Below are 13,825 nucleotides of genomic sequence, written 5' to 3'. Positions count from 1 at the left end.
GGGAGGCCCTCCACTGGAACCTGGAGCTGGCCAGTTCCGTGATGTTGGATGAGGTGCATGGCAGTGTGCAGTGCGAGTCCACTGTGTGATTAAATACACTGACTCTAGTTAAATAGGGGATGGGGAGGGGAGGCCGAGTCCAGAATGTGATGACTGGTATTTCAAAGACCGTGGTACATGCTATTCTGTCTGTGGGATAGTGCATATAAAAGATCCCTTGCTGCTAATCGAAAAGAATAGCCCATGAAGTGGCAACAGCGGGTTTCCTCTCTCTATATCTGTGTGGTCCTTAACCATATGTCTGATGCCATATAACCGTAAATAAAATGTGTTGAGTGCGTCATTAAATCAAACATTTCCTTCCCTCTTCCTTCCTTCACATGTCGCGAAACTAGGGTCAGTGAATTTAATGTGGATTTTGTTTTCTGCAATTTGTTTTGTTTTTCCCCCAAGCACAAAATCGTTTTGTAGAACTATGGTTATTCACTTGTCATATACTTGTATAAATCATACACACATGTAGCTGGCTCAGTGGTTATAGCACTTGTGATGTCCATGCCTGTGCTAGTGTTGTTGTTTTACATTTGTTTGTAAACATATACGGTAGTAATAATAAAGTAACAGTGTTTTACCTGTTAATTGTGATTTGTGAGATTCAGGTTCTCAAATTTAACTCGTAGAATTATGTTAGTGTTGTTGTTACGGTAGATATATTCTCAACAAAATTAATGAAGGGGCTGTAGATATTTTGGGGGCATTTCTCTTTAAATATGGTAAATATTTTTTTAAATACAGATTCTTCTATTGTATGGTGTCGATGCTGTGGCATGTTCTTAAAGTTGATGATTTGCCGTAAATGACAAGCGTGAACATTTCATTTATTATTATTTTTGTGCTTCTAACTTTTAAGGTTCAAGCATGCTGTCCTTGGCACACACCTCAGCTATCTGGGCTGTATGTCCAGGACAGTGAGTTAGTTGTTAGTGATAAAGAAGTCAGTGTAGTGGCCTTAGACCTACCCATTGAGTCGTTAAACTCGCTCTGGGTGACATCCGGTAGCGGTATGCGAACCCAGTACCTAGCAGCCTTACTTCCGGTGGCTTAACTACGACACCACCGAGGCCGGTGTATCATTACGAACCATCATGAAACGAATTGTAGCCTAATGCTTATTTTGGTAGTTTTTAATAATGCATTAAAAAAATCCAAGATGTAAAAAAAATGTTGAGAGTTTAACAGGTCAGACTTTACTGAAACAATGTGTAGAACTCACTTGTGATGAAATAGTGCTAACATAATTTAAGGCTTTTGTAGCAGATATCGCTGGCACTATAATTTGTGATAGCTCCTGCGATATTCTTCGCAGGAGATATCACTTTTTATAATCTTGATTGGTCAAATATTAATAACAAGACAATATTTTGTTACGTCACAGTGTTTGTTTCAGTGCTAAACCTATCATTAGTGACGTCATGCCACTGCCGTTCTGCTAGTTATTTAAGAGTCTACTGCTCCCAAATATTGTGACATTCAACCCACATTACTGACATTGTTTACAATTGTCACAAATGAAAAGAATGATAATGGATGATAAAAAGAATACCCCCCTCGTGTCTTGTGATATTATAATTTATCAGCACTCGTTAATAAAAGTATAAAACTCCTCGGCAAGCCTCAGATTTCATACTTTTATCAACTCGTGCTGATAAATTATGATATAAGACACTCCGGGAGTATCCTCTATATAACACTAGCAATGAATTACGAAATGTCTACTGGCCCTAGTTAATTTTGTTGAGTATATTTACATACACATTAAAGCTGCACTCTCAGGTATATTTTATCATATACTGATTGAAAGAAATGAGGAACACATGGTGTTTTAAGACCAAATGCAATTCACTACTAGAGTATAGATATGGCTTTATAAAACACGGAGATGTAATGTGGGGTTAAATAGAGAATAACTAGTGAATGACGTAGGGTATTGGCTTTATCCTGTGAAGGTAAGAATGGGGACATTTCTCATTCAGCCTGAACAGGATAGAGTCGATATCCTACGTCATTAACTAGTTATTATCTTTATCCTGCAGACCATAAAAATTAAGGTCGAAAACTATTATGTCTGTTATTTCAGCTATATTGTACAACGACCTAGAGGTCAAATGATCGATCATGTAATGTAGTTATGTGACATATTCTACTACTTTACACAGGCCTCTGGAAAATTGCGAGAGTGATAGTTTATCTCGCGCGTCGCTCGCGTAAGTATAGTTTTGCATAACCCATTTTATATTCATGCATTGAATTTATGCAGACCGTCAAGTATCCTACTTTTTCCTATTTATTCCTCTTTTTTTTTATGAGTCCCTATCAAGCCCTCTTTTTGATGAAAATTACTATTTTTTCCCTTTTTTGGGGCACTTTTAACGAGTTTCATATATACAGTCAAACCTGCCTTCGCGGCCACTTCCATATGGCGGCCACCTGTCCATGGCAGCCACCCTGAGGTCCCCCCAGTGAATTTTACTATATATTTTACCTCTATATGGCAACCACCTGCTCAACGCGGCCAGCGGCCACACTTTTGTCATAAAAAAGCAAAAATGAACCTGCTATCGTGGCCACAATTGTTTTTAGTGCAAGTTATAAAGAAATGTCGGCAATCGTAAAAAAAAACGTAAGATGTTTTTGTTGATATAACCAATTGGCTTGATAAACAGCGGTCCTTTAAAGGTCGTCGGTCGCTTAGCTGTGTTCATTAATTAACAAGTGTTTTTAATCTGGATTAACGGTGCGATGTACTAGTCATCGGCGGTGGTCATTAAACGCAGTTGATAAGAGGGTATCTAGCCTAAAACAACTGGAGTTAAACGTGTCGACTCTAGAAGGAATTAAATACTGCTGCAGTTTATTTCTGATATTTATTTTCAAAATGCCACCTAAACCCAGTAAGCCGATCGCGTTAACGTTTTTGCACATGTATATGGCTCCTTAATAGTTCTATTGCAACATACGTGTAATTGTTTTTAAAAATTCGGACTTATATATGACCTGCATACGGCGGCCACCTCTCTATGGCGGCCACTTTTGTCATGTCCCACGAGTGGCCGCCATAGACAGGTTAGACTGTATATATATTTTTTTAGCGACACCATATTTTTACTCTTTACACCATTTGCTCCAGATGACTTGCTATGAGGCATATTGTGATATCTGTGGCATAGTCATTGAAATCTGAATATACAGATGGGATGCATGGTTACAGGCTTCCAGTTATTAATTTTCACAATGCAATATAAAGTCCTCTTATTTTATAATTTCTGAATTATGGATATGTTTCTGTTTTTTGGTAATATCTGATCTTGTTGAATGCTCATCACGTCTATATTGTACGAAGTCAGGCTGAAGCTGTTAGAGTTACCTCTGATATACTGGTGCATGGTGTCTAAGGAAGTAGGACTTCAGTGATCATTTGCAGGTTGTGCTTTGCTTACCGTAACAAGTATTCTATTAAATGTGCACACCAGCAGTATCATAATTATTTGACATATTTCTACCAATTCAGTTAGCACACAGCTACTAAATCCAGCTATATTATCCAGTTGATCTACCAAGAGAAAACTAATTTTAAAAATAGTGTCCATACCCACATTCAATCACATACATACACACACTGCCATTGCTACTGTTTTTGATGGTGTCACTGGGTCAGCAATGCCTTGTTGTGTTTTTTTTTTCAGTCAACACCCCTGCCATTTCAGAGTTAAAATTTGACCTTGTAACTTGTATTATTCAATAGCATAAAAGGAATACTGCATTGTGTTGCTTTTTAAAAGTCTTACTCCAAAGAACCAAATTCAACCACTGCATTGTCTGAATAAAAAGTGGTGGATCGAGATGGCTATAAGGAGCCCATCTTAAAACAAAATAAGTGCCTATTTTATTCCTATGATATACACATTGTCTTATTTTCCTGTATTATTATCTTTTCAATGGTTTTCTATTTCCATATTTAGTTTTTTGAGATGGCTCACTCACTTGACCCCTGCAATATTCTCTATTTTGGGACATTTACTTTTATACAAAATTCCTATTTTGTGGGCAAAATTCCTATTTTAACCCTATTTTCAGGCAACAAAAATTCCTATTTTCCTATATTTTTGACCCACCGCCTCACTTGACGGCTTGTAAATTATGACATCCTTTACACGTTCATGATAGGTTACGTAAAAACAAAATGGGTTTACCTGAATTTGTTTCAGCGTAACCCGTAAATGATTTACAAAAATGTTTAATTCTCGGAGGCCTGTATACATTTATGACGTTTGCTTTATTCGTCATCGTAATCTGTCAGTAGAAACAGTGGTTGCAGGATAAATGTTATTAACCTGGCACTGAACTCTGGTCTCTATTCACAGAATAAATCTTTCGCCTTTTATTAACCTGGCACCGAATGTCCGTAACTAACTTCCTGATACTGTGGACGAGTATTTTGGTTACAGTCAATATATAGAGAATATTTCATGTTTTTTGTCAAATATGTTTTGTATCTCATCGAGTGAAGTTTGCAATCATGTCTCATGAGTCACGTTTGCCCCGCGAGTGTGGTATGATTGCAGACTTCACAAGATGAGATATAAATCAATTTTTGACAAAAAATGTGAAATTTTCTATTTATTTATATAACTTTTGGCAATTTACCTTTATTTTGTTATTATTATTATTATTTATTTATTTTTTACTTGGGGGGGGGGGGGGGGGATTTAACTTTATTTATTTCTTGTTCTTCATACTTACCATAGTTTGACACCCAATAGCAAATGTATTTTTCATGTTGGGGTGTCGTTAAACATTCATTCATTCCTTTATTTTAAAATGCCAGCAGAAAAATAGTTTCGGCTTTCTTACAGTAAAGATAACATTTTTTCTACAGTGACGATAACACATTTTAGAGTGAAATAGTGAAATTTTCACTCTAAAATGTGTTATCGTCACTGAGTGACTGATAACACTTTTATTTCACTGATATTTTAAGATATTTCACTAAATGTTATATAATAAATGATGTTACTATATATGTATGTGATCTTTTATTTCTTTCAATCAGTATACATATATTTAGGCTGTTAGAAAATCAGTTCACTTCATGGTTTCTTTTCTTATTACACCATTCTTTGGTGGGGTTTTTATTAACTGTTGTCTGCAATCTAGGTCAGATTAAAATGAAATTTTCACACTGCTGATAACTAGAATGTGGGCTGTACTTCTTGTTGGTTTGCATATAACCATATCAATGAATTGTAAAGTTGCATCCTTCATCTTGTTTTTGAAACTGCTGGGTTAGTTACATAAACGATCTTTCTTCATTTGTACAGTGCTTACAGTAATACAATTAATAACCATATAATCACATTTTCGAAGCTCTTAATGCTATAATAATATAAACCCACCATAGACGGAAATCACTCTGGTGTGTGTTGTAGTGATGTCAGCATACAATGGTTTTACGGTATCATAGCGATAAGAAAACTTCGAAAATCTGTAGTCTGTTTAGATGTAGTTATGTTTAAAAAAATGGCAACAAGCTGTTAGCAATATGTAATGCTTCTAGTGAAAAGATATTACTTTATTAAAACTGGTATGTGCTATCCTGTCTTTTGGATGATGCATATAAAAGATCCCTTGCTGCTGATGGAAAAATATAGCGGGTTTCCTCTTTAAGACTATATGTCAAAATTACCAAATGTTTGACATCTAATAGCTGATGATTAGCAAATCAATGTGCTTTTAGTAGCTAGTCCTGTTGTTAAACAAAACAAACTTTGACTTTTTATAAAAGCTGTAGTCGTGTTTCTGTTTGACAGTATTGATGGATATTCTGTATTTAACAGGTATTCCAGATTGTTAGTCCTGTGTACCATGTTTCAGGGTTTTCCCACTGTTTGTCCAAAACAGTACAGGGGAGCCAAGGTGGTGAATATCTTTGTGTTTGTGCATTAGTAAACTATGTGATAGGACAAGGCAGCGAGACTGTGAATTCAGACCGTAGTGACTGATATGTTTGTGATTTATATTAGTAAAATATGTTACGGGCTGGGAAAGTGAAGATTTTGTAGCTTATATACTGTTGATATATGGAGAATAACAGACTAAAGATATAGGTTATCAGCTTTATGGTGTGACGGTAAGAATGTGCAATATTTGCCAAAAGGAATTCAGAGATGAAAGTATTCTGTATTTATCAGGAATTCCAGATTTTTTATCCTCTGTGTTGCTGGGTTTTCCACTGTTTATACCCCCCCCCCCCCCCCCAAAAAAAAAAAAAAATCATATTCTTCATCGAAATCTTTTGATATGGTTTAATTTGGGATAAGTGTTCACACACATTCTGGATGGGTGGGGTGGGGAGACGTTGCCCAGTGGTAAAGCACTCATCTGATGCATGGTCGGTTTAGGATTGATCCCCATATATATTTCTCGTTACAGTCTGGCTTATCAAAGTCTGTGATATGTGTTATCCTGCTGTGGGATGGTGCATATAAAAGATCACTTGCTACTAATAGAAAAATATAGCAGATTTCCTCTCTAATGATGTGTCAGTCTGTCAGAATTACCAAATGTTTGACATCCAGTAGCTGATGATTAATAAATCAGTGCTCTAGTGGTGTCTTTAAACAAAACAAACTTTAACCTCAACATTCTGGATGGGGGTTGTCATATGTATTTTAAATCATAGTGCAACCCAAACCTTAGAGCTTTTTAAAAAAAATCTGGATTTTTGTTTAGGTACAATGTAATTCACTTTCATCTCGTGGAATTCTCCATTCGGCCGGAACAGGATAAATCTGATAACCTTTATCATTAATCGGTTATTAATTTGTATCCTGTAACTCCATTTTAACAGTGGAAAAATCATTTTTCATAACTTTCAATATGTTCAAGTTAAACGAGCAAACATTTTGCAGTATGACACACAAAATACATGACTTCATTCTTGTAATGTTTCATATTTGTCACGTCCAAACATATAATTGTTGTTATATTTAACACAACATAAAATGTCATTTCAATTGAAATTAATGATTTTAAACAACATGAAATTAATCTGCATATCTAGTCACAGCAAGGTCAATCAAACAGGTCACATGACAAACAACATCCTACTAATAACAGGTAGTAAAGTGTTCGCTTGTTGCGCGGTCGATCCAGGATTGATTCCCATTGATGGGTCGGATCTATTGGGCTGTATATCTCGTTCCAGCCAGTGCACCATGACTGGTATATGGGATGGTGCATATAAAAGATCCCTATCTACTAATTGAATTTTAGCGCTTTTCTTCTCTAAGACTATATGTCAAATTTACTAAATGTTTGACATCCAGTTGCTGATAATGAATAAATCAGTGTGCTCTAGTGGTGGTGGTAAACAACACAAATTCCAACCAGTGCACCACAACTGGTATATCAACGGTCATGGTATGTGCTATCCTGTGTGTGGGATGGTGCATATAAAGGATCCCTTGCTAGTAATGGGAAAATGTAGCGGGTTTCTTCTCTAAGACTACATGTGTACATGTTAAAATTATCAAATGTTTCACATCCAACAGCTGATGATTAATAAGTCAGTGTGCTCTAGTGGTGTCGTTAAACAGAACAAACATTTACTTCATGTACATATTTACAATGCTTAAACACCTGCGTTAAAAGAAAGACACGCTTCATAAATTCTGCCCAATATATTTCATATATTTCTTCATTTTACTGTACAAAACGGGGTTTATTTTGTCATTCATCAAACCAACAAACAGGAACTACTAATAGCAGTTGATGACTTTGCTATAAACAGTCACTACATTCGGTTAATATACCCGTACAAACAGTGGTTGTGGGATAAACTCCAGTACATGTAAATACACATTGTATATATACATGTATATATTATTATTATTTCATATAATCAATACCTCATCTTATACGCTGCAATATGTGATGATATTAATCATTATTTATGTAATTCATTAACCATATCTGGAACTGTTCATTTAGTGTATATGCATGAGCATGTATGGATCAAATTGAAATACTGTATGTTTGTTACAAAACTTGTTAAGTCCAAAATTTGAGATAATGAAAATAGCCAAATATATTACTTGATATTATAATGTGATAAGTTATGTGTACAGTGATTAAATTCTGTTAAATGGCTGATATAACTCGGTAGTATGTCATATATTGATGGAAAGAAATAGGGAACGTATGAAAATTTAATTTACTGCTAGTGTAGTAATGACGGTATATCATACAGCGTGATAATGTCGATATTGAATGTCAGTAATGTCGAACTGATTGCCAATAACATGGTCAACTTTTGGCACTATGGACTGAGGGTTTAATTGCATTCATTATTTGCTGTTACTGTGGTAAAGCGCTCGCCTGATACAGTCGATCTAGGATCGATCCCCATTGGTGGACCCATTAGGCTATTTCTCGTTCCAGCCAGTACTGCACCATGACCGGTATGAGCTCTCTTGTTTGTCGGAAAGTGCATATAAAAGATCCCTTGCTGGTAATGGGGGAAATGTAGCGGGTTTCCTCTCTAAGACTATATGTCAGAATTAACAAATGTTTGACATCCAGTAGCCGATGATTAATGTTTCTAGATTAATGCTCTAGTCGTGGTGTTAGACAAAACAACCTCACAGCAGGACTGTTGCTGTAATGGTTTGGAGGAATATTGAGGTTATTTGTAAGGACGGTTAGCTTCCTTAGAAGATGACCACTTGAATTTGACTCACATGTGTATACTGCCTGGGTGGGGTTGGTGGGGGAGGGAGGGGTATAATGATATTTTTTTAGTTTTATACCTGTATGTTAAACACATGGCTCCATATCTCCCCCATATAGGGGATTTTCATATCATTTTGGTGCTTGAAGGTTATGGAATGCCCGTACCTGTACATATTTTTGAAGTTTGTTTTTGATACCCAGACACATTGGGCTGAATTTACAAAAGTCTATTTTTGGTTTACACTTATGTAGGGGTGGGATGTAGCCTAGTAGTAAAGCATTCGCCCGATGTGTGGTTGGTCTACGATCGCAACCAGTGCACCACGACTAGTATATCAAAGGCTGGGGTATGCACTATCCTGTTTATGGGATGGTGCATTTATAAAAATTCCTTTGCTACTAATGGAAAAATGTAGCGGGTTTTCTTTCTAAGACTACATGTGAGAATGACCAAATGTTTGACATCCCATAACCGATGATTATTTAATTAATATGCTCCAGTGGTGTCGTTAAACAAAACAAACTTTTTTGTTTATATGTCAGAATTACCAAATGTTTGACATCCATTAGCCGAAGATTCATAAATCAGTGTGCTCTAGTGGTGTCGTTAAACAAAGTAAACTTTTACAACTACATGTAACTACATATATTTACAGTGCTTAGACGCCTGTGTTAAACCCAGGCTTGTAAATTCTACCCAGTATGTTTCATATATATTTTATTTAACTGTATAAAACAGGGTGTATTATATTAAAAATTTTTTTTATCAAATTGACACACCTGAGTTGAAGGGGTTGAATGTAGCTCAGTGGTAGAGTGCTCACCTGGTGTGTGCTGGGTCACGGGATCAATCCCTGTCAGTTGATGAGCATGAGATTATTTTGATTATTAATTTTTATGTTGATATTAATATTGTTTTGCCATTTTTGTCTAATTTTTACCAAGTAGGCGATATATAGGTATTATCTTTTTGACGGGGACCACATCAATATTTGCATCAAAGTTTTCAAGTTTCAGGATTTAGATCATTTTCTCGCAAACTTGCACAAATGAAACTTGCTTTATAGTTGCACCTGTATGGATGTTCATCACAGTGCACGAAAACGTTCATAGTAGGCGAGACATGTCATTCAGTGAAATTTGTGTTGCAGTATTTATTTTGATGAGAACATTTTGGTAATGTGTGGTGCTTAATGTGTCTTTAAGGATGGAATTTATCTCGGTTGTTTGAGCTCTCACCTGAGGTGCTTGTGTTGTAAGACCGAACCTCTTCAGACTTATATTTCATTTTCCCCATCCCAAACAGTGCCCCACAACGGGCATATCGGCCCCCTTGCTCCTAATGCGAAAATTTGGCAGGTTTCCTCTGATGAGTATATGTCAGAATTTATAAATAGTTCACATCCTGTAGCTGATGTTTAATTAATCAATGTGCTCTAGTGGTATCATTAAACAAAACAAACTGTTAACTTTAATGTGGTTTTTTTTCAGTAATAAACAGTCCACACACGAACATTAAAGTCAGATAGGCATACATAGATGGTTGGATAGATGGTTTGCAGGATGCCTGTGTGGATGGTGTAGTTCTGACATCAGTTGACAGAGAGAAAGAGAGAGATATTGAGAGAGAAACAGATTAAGAGATAGAGATTAAGAGAAAAAGAGAGATATTAACAAACAAAGAGAAGGAAAGATTGACGGAGAAAAGATGAGAGAGAGAGAGAGAGAGAGAGAGAGAGAGAGAGAGAGAGAGAGAGAGAGAGAGAGAGAGAGAGAGAGAGAGAGAGAGAGAGAGAGAGAGAGAGAGAGGAGAGGGAGGGAGAGAGCTATACAGACACAGATGGATAAAGGAGAGGCAGAGGGAGAAGGGGTGAGAGAGAGAGAGAGAGAGAGAGGGAGGAAGAGGGGGCAGAAACAGATCTATATAGAGAGGAGATAGCCAGATGGACGGAGAAAGAGAGACAGACAGACAGATGGAGGGAGAGGGTGGTGAGGAGAGAGACACACACACATGCACACACACACACAGAAATATATGGGAACCTAGTACCTAGTATCGGTATTATACCTTGACATAATATAATCTAATATTACATAGTGCCATTCATGTTTGAATGGCCTAATAAATTATGAAAACCACGACCCTTATCTTACAAAATACTGCATACCAAAGGTTAACCTAATATTTATAGAAAATAGTTTTTTCTGTGACACACACATTGATACCTTTAGTACACAAGAGTCATCTAGTGGGACCTGCAAACAGAATAGATATACATATATATATCAAGGATAAACAGAATCAGTGGATCCAGGTGAGGGTGTGGAGGGTGTTTTTAATCCAGTGTTTAGCAGTTGAATACAATAAATTTATTTGTGTTTAGTAGTGGACATGTAACATGCTTGCCATCTTGGTACTGTGGGGCGGGACGTAGCCCAGTGGTAAAGCATTCACTTGATGCACGGTCGGTCTAGGATCAATCCCTGTCGGTGAACCCATTGGGCTATTTTTCGTTCAAGCCAGTGCTCCACAACTGGTGTAACAAAGGCTGTGGTATGTACTATCCTGGCTGTGGGATGGTGCATATAAAAGATCCCTTGCTAATAGAAAAGAGTAGGCCATGAGGTGGCAACAGCGGGTTTTCTCTCTCAATATCTGTGTGGTTCTTAACCATATGTCCGACGCCATATGACCGTAAACAAAATGTGTTGAGTGCGTCGTTAAATAAAACATTTCCTTCCTTCCTTCCTTCTGGGTACTGTGGGGGAGTATTGCCATATACAATGCATGTTAAGAGTACTTTTGAATGTTGTAGGTGCCATTTTTAATTGTTGCAGCCCTTCTTGAATATTGTAGGTCACATATTTAAATATTGCACCACCACCACCCTCCATTTTTCTTTAGCATCCAGCCTCTGCTAAATAGTAGGGATGGAAATTATTTTAAATTTTGTATCACAGTATATCGCAGTATAGGTTCCCTGTGTTATGATACATATCATATATTATGTACAGCAATGAGGAAGGTTTTTAATACAGCACTTGACTTTTTGCTTCATTGTCAGAACAAAATGTTTTCTGCACCTAGAAGGAAGTTTTAAGTAATTGCCAAAAAACTACCATTTGTCGTGTTGTGCAATATAGATTAATACTATCTTTACATCCTTATCAGTCCTAATGCTTGGCACACACTTTCCAATTAATGCTGATGCGATTGTCCTAATGCTTGGTGCACACATACTAATTAATACTGACTGGACAGTCGAGTCTGTGTTAATCGGTAGGTGTCTGCCAAGCATTATGGTTTGGCACAAGTAATTGCTCTTGCTTGTGCGTATTCATGCCAAATAATTTCCACGTGGGCACCAAAAAAATGGGTCGTCTTGTTACACACCGATATCAATTTATTATACTGTGAATTTGACACTTGAGAGGAAATGTTTTTCTATATAATTCTGTGTTAACTTGAGGGGCCTAACATATACATACACACACATGCACCCCAACCTTCAATTCCACATTAAATATATTGTGATGTAGTGTTATCAGGTTCACATTAGCAATTTATTCTTTATCATTAATATTGATAATGATGTCAATATTCATGTTGATTTTTATGCAAAATGTAGTTGTTAATATTGTATATTGAATAAAATGTTAAACACCATTTTCATACCTCTGTGAACTTGTTAGATACATCAGTTGAAATGCTTGTGTTATGTATAGAGATCTTAGAACTGAGAGCTGTTCCAGAAACCTTATAGGAGGGTTGCAGAAGTTTTTTTCTCCCCTATACCAGAATTACGAAGTGTCAGACATCCAATAGCCGATGATTAATTAATTGTGCTCTAGTAGTGTTGTTAAACGAATCAAACTTTACATGTTCTTTCACTGTGTCTGTATATTGTCTCCAGTGACAGTGGAGATTGAACCAAGATCAAAATAATGTCAGTTGTTCTGCATCAGAAATCAAATAGTGTGTAGACAAAATTTAATTTTTGCCTCCTTCCACCCTCAAACTACATGTATTCTCTCGAACAGACCTTCAGTTTTTAAGATGGAAAAAATGGAAATGGTGTCTTGTTTAAAAGATCCATATAGCACTTAAATATGTTATTTTGTATGTGTGAAGGTGTCGTTAAAAAACAAAACAAGAAGTTTTTGTATGTCTGAAATTGTTTTTGTTAAATATACATTTTTCTTTTGTACAGGATATCAGATTCTACAATTCGAACAGACCTTCAGTTTTTAAGATGGAAGAAATGAAAATGGTTTCTTGTTTAAAAGATCCACATAGCACTTAAATATATGTTATTTTGTATGTTTGAAGGTGTCGTTAAAAACAAAACAAGACGTTTTTGTGTGTCTGAAATTGTTTTTGTTACATATATATTTTTCTTTTGTACAGGATATCTGCAGTTGGTTTATTTACTGTTATGTGTGTGTAAACTGTACTGTATATACTTTGTTGTGTTTGTCTTTATTTGTTTTCAAAAGCATTTGTCATGTATCCTACTGTTAGTGCTTATCATATTAAAACAACAATATCTCATAATTGTTTTGTCTTCAATAATTAGAAATGAACGTGGGTTACAAATTATTATTATTTTTAAATCCAGACATGTTAATATTGGTGGAACACTGAGATTTTGTCATCATACAGTGATATCCGATTGGCTGATCCATGAGGATGACCTGGATACTGAAGCCATGCCAACTAATGAAATAAACACTCTTGAAATTGATTGCTCTGTGCATATTAGTGTGAAAGCACGAATGCAGCACAAGAGAAATGGAATGAAGGAAATGTTTTATTTAACAATGCACTCAACACATTTTATTTACAGTTATATGGCATCGAACAAATGGTTAAGGACAACACAGATATGAGAAGAAACCCGCTGTCACCACTTCATGGGCTACTCTTTTCGATTAGCAGCAAGGGATATCTTTTATATGCACCATCCCACAGACAGGATAGTACATACCATGGCGTTTGTTACATCAGTTGTGGAGCACTGGCTGGAAAGAGAAA

General features: G+C 36.2%; 1 long non-coding RNA gene across 1 annotated transcript; it reads left to right on the top strand.

The window, feature by feature from the left end:
- Nucleotides 1-13: 13 nt before the first annotated feature.
- LOC121390750 lies at nucleotides 14-13,088 on the top strand. Its single transcript, XR_005960254.1, has 3 exons — nucleotides 14-53; nucleotides 2,217-2,264; nucleotides 13,002-13,088. It is a non-coding gene; the product is annotated as an uncharacterized LOC121390750 (long non-coding RNA).
- Nucleotides 13,089-13,825: the final 737 nt, after the last annotated feature.

The sequence above is a fragment of the Gigantopelta aegis genome, chromosome 15 (genome assembly GCF_016097555.1).
Source record: "Gigantopelta aegis isolate Gae_Host chromosome 15, Gae_host_genome, whole genome shotgun sequence".
Lineage (NCBI taxonomy): Eukaryota > Metazoa > Mollusca > Gastropoda > Neomphalida > Peltospiridae > Gigantopelta > Gigantopelta aegis.
This window is presented reverse-complemented; position numbering and strand designations above follow the sequence as displayed.